General features: G+C 34.1%; 1 long non-coding RNA gene across 1 annotated transcript; it reads left to right on the top strand.

Moving 5' to 3' along the window:
- LOC107885801 lies at window positions 1–3,465 on the top strand. Its single transcript, XR_001680520.2, has 3 exons — window positions 1–23; window positions 1,081–1,128; window positions 2,090–3,465. It is a non-coding gene; the product is annotated as an uncharacterized LOC107885801 (long non-coding RNA).
- Window positions 3,466–3,955: the final 490 nt, after the last annotated feature.

Below are 3,955 nucleotides of genomic sequence, written 5' to 3'. Positions count from 1 at the left end.
GATTGACGTGATCGTCGACAACGGTAAGTCGACGCCGCTGCTACTTGCCGCCGCCACTCCTTACCGTCATTCCTTGTGCGTTGATCGTGTGGTGGAATGATTTTTCTTCGTCCACTTTCGTGCAACAGCAGCCATTATTTGTCCATACATCTCTGAATTATCCTGTATGCTTAAAACGTATTCGTTGTTTATACCATTTTAAGTTGAGGGAGTGGTATGGTTGTACTCCTCTAACATTTTTTTTGCTCCATCACTCGGAACAAAGTGATATAAAGTTGTTTATATAATTCGTATAAATAATAATCAACTGTTGATCGCAATTTCAGATGATGCTTAACCCGCATAGAGTAGGCATTGCATATTTTGCTGAATTTCCGATTTACACAGTTATTTATAGTTTGATTGGAAAAGGTATAATTCTAATTAACAACGACAATTGAAAAAAACAATTAATAATAATTAGTAGGTACCTATATATTCTTTGAGACGTACCATATTATTTCACTATAGGTATGTTAAAATATTCATTCTATGTATAAACGCATAAAAACTGGCTCTCGATACGAAGAAAAATCACTCCAATGTATAAATGTGTATGTGTGAATGGATTATGTATAAGATCATCCAAATTTTGCGTTACAAAACCTCTGGGGATTCGGTAAGGTCCTAAAACTTTAATAATCCTGTATATATGTGATGTGTCAAAAGTCCCTCTATCCCCGTCCTATGATCTTCGTGTTATATACTACAGCTGGTACACTAAATCTATACATCGTGTATTATTATCATTCATAATATATTGTATACACTATACATGCACGGCCTTCTTGCGTACTTTTAATGTACCAGCTACCAAATACGCACCATTCGATGTTGTGTTATCTATTATAATAATATTACATATATATTCACTATCGCCGCGGCCGTTTCTATCATATAATAAAATATTATAGAAACGCGCCGCAACTTATAATATTGATCTATTATAATTATTACGATATTATATTACTGGTACGAGAAAAAAAACATGAATATAGTATGTGTATGACACACGTGTAAATAACTCTAGTTGATTTTCAGAGAGCGACATTCCGAAGCTGTCCAAGCAGAATTCGCTAAGATCACACGGTAAGTTTGTTTCGCTTTTTTACTTACGTTAAGTATTTTATAATTGACTTTGCGACCGATGCGACGATTTCATTACCTACCTACCTGTATTCGTTTACTTTGCATAATATTATACGTCTGTCTGTCCGTCGTGCAAAATGAACTGTCAAAATTGTAATTGCAAGAAACGTCTATAGACATATAGTCCCAGTTCTAAAATTACCAGCAAAGAAATATGTACCTATATATCAGATAACAGAGTTTCAATTATGCATATTATTTTTAATCTTGCATTATGTATGCATGCATGTTCAGTATAATATTGAAGCCTTAAAGAGACTTAGATGTCAATTACATTTCATATTATACCTTATTTGACGTTTTCAAAGAAATTGTAATATAAAGGATTATACTATAAAGAATTTACCAAAGGTACGACAAAATGTTGATCAATAATCGCGTTTACACGCGTACTTATTGAAACCATAGCTGGTTTTCGTTTGTACCTACTCTTGATACGATTTCAACGCCTGCACGAAAACCGTCACGATATGCAAATTGTTAACGTTCATGTTCAACGTTCACATTTATCAATTTTTACCAAAAGGTAAAACACTTACGCTTTGAACAAAATAACCTTTCTTTCGAACTCAAATCGAAATTCGGTAAAATATACAAGCATCCTGCAGGGTGAAGTGGGGGCAGGATAAACTCGTGTGTTAAAAATATTTTCACCAGCATTTTATCGTCAGAAACCCACCACGTCACTGTCTGGGTAAAAAAAAAAAGTGTGTCGAAAGTTTATAATATCATTGTTTTCACTATAACGCTCGACCTATAAACCTATTATGTAATAGAATCTCTATTATATGCGCCTGACGCTTTATAGTAGATACCTATTGTGCTAGTGTGCTCACGTGAAATCCGTCGTTTTGGCGAAAATCTATACATGTGTGTGTGTGTGAAATGTGTTTCCGAACAGTTGGCAGCAATTATTCGCAGTATGAAGGGACAAGCAGCGGAAGCGAGACGGTTCCGTTGAAGCCGGCACCGGCGCGGGGTGCCGCGACCGCCAAACCGGAACATCAGACGCTGTTGGACATCGACAATCCGGAACAAAACGCCAATTCGTTTGGAAAACCGTTCGAGAGCTCGGTGAGTACGCCACTGGCCGATCGTACGCCACTGCAGGTGCGTTCCTGTGGAGGTGTATACCAGGCACGTAGCCAGGATTTTATTTTGGGGGGGGAGGGGGTCGAAATAAATGTTAGTACAATTTTTATGCTTAATTGATATAAAAAACATTTTTTTTTTTTTTATATATAAACGGTACACAAAAATTTCGGGGGGGTCCAGACTCTATGTACCCCCCCTGGATACGTGCCTGGTGTATACCCTGTTCCAGGATCGAAATTAAATTTTTGATTTTTCGCACTACATCAATATTATATTATAATGTAATATAATATAACGAAATATAATAGAGCGTATTATTAGAAAACTGTTACTATCTACCTATACTTACTATTATTTTATTATTCATATTAGTTACGCTAAAATATCGAATTAAATACAGTTTTGAAATTCAGTATATTAAAGAGTTTTGCGATTTCTCAACTTTCGTACTACACTATTTTATAATATACGATATAGCAGTAAAACAATTGCCCTTTCGACGAAACAGCCAATTAAAATTTAAAACAAAATTAGGTACAGTTGAAAACTTTTCAACGATTCGGCGAAATTCGTTACTACGCGTCCGAGTTGGGTGTTGACGCACTGTTTGGGACAATATATAGTGTGAGCACGTTTATTAAATAAAATACCGACCACTAATTTGTTTGGTGAGTAGGCACACAGCCACATTAACTTTTCAGTTTTCTGTCACCACACTCACACTATTCGCATATCATCCCGATATTTCCCGTGATTATACGATGCAAATATCTCGGCGCATCCAAGTTGGGTCCCAAGTACTATAGGTGTTAATCTCAGGTACTACACTATAGTTGGGTTCGGGATTATTTTAGGTACTACTCTAGTTAGGTCCTGGACATTTTCAGGTACTACACTATTTTTGGGTCCCTAATATTTGTTGGTGAGTACTACGGACTAAACTAACGTTTTAACAGACTCAGAAGTCTATTCAAACCAAAGGTATGTTTAAAAATATTTTTTAAAATTTCTTTTTTTAGTTTCTTTGCCATTAAAAATCTAAATTATTTGAATTTTACAAATTTTGATATATATAATACAAATACGGGTACAATGCCAAAAATGAATGTCATATATATTTTTACCAACACAAAAGTATTTTTTATACAACATATTTTGTTTTTATTTGTATATCATAGGTAGCCTACTGAATATGTATATTTTTATAGGTATATATTTTGATTTTTTAAATGTTTAATATTTTTTCTTGGTATTGTACCTACATTTTTATCATATTATAAGTTGTAAAATTCTTATGGTTTATATTTTTAATGGCAAAGAAACCAAAAAAATAAATGAATGGTCTAAAATTATTTTTAACCATAACTTTAGTCTACACTCTAAATACGTCATAGACAGCCCTAAGTTTGTTAAAATAGGAAGAATAATGTTAGTATAGTATAATAGTACTTTCTAGATACTATTAAGTACCCAACTATAGTGAAATACCTAAAATAATTCGGGATCCAACTAGGTAGTGTAGTACCTTAAATAATCCCGGACCCAACTAATATAGAATTTTTAATTCGGTAACCGATTCGGATGCAGCCAAATATCTAAGTACCTACCTACCAACCCACATTCAATAAAATTACTGATTTTTGAAACCACAATTATATCGCAACATTTAGTG

This window comes from Acyrthosiphon pisum, unplaced genomic scaffold (genome assembly GCF_005508785.2).
Source record: "Acyrthosiphon pisum isolate AL4f unplaced genomic scaffold, pea_aphid_22Mar2018_4r6ur Scaffold_15139;HRSCAF=15795, whole genome shotgun sequence".
Lineage (NCBI taxonomy): Eukaryota > Metazoa > Arthropoda > Insecta > Hemiptera > Aphididae > Acyrthosiphon > Acyrthosiphon pisum.
Note: the sequence above shows the minus strand (reverse complement) of the source record. Positions and strands in the feature narration are given on the sequence as shown.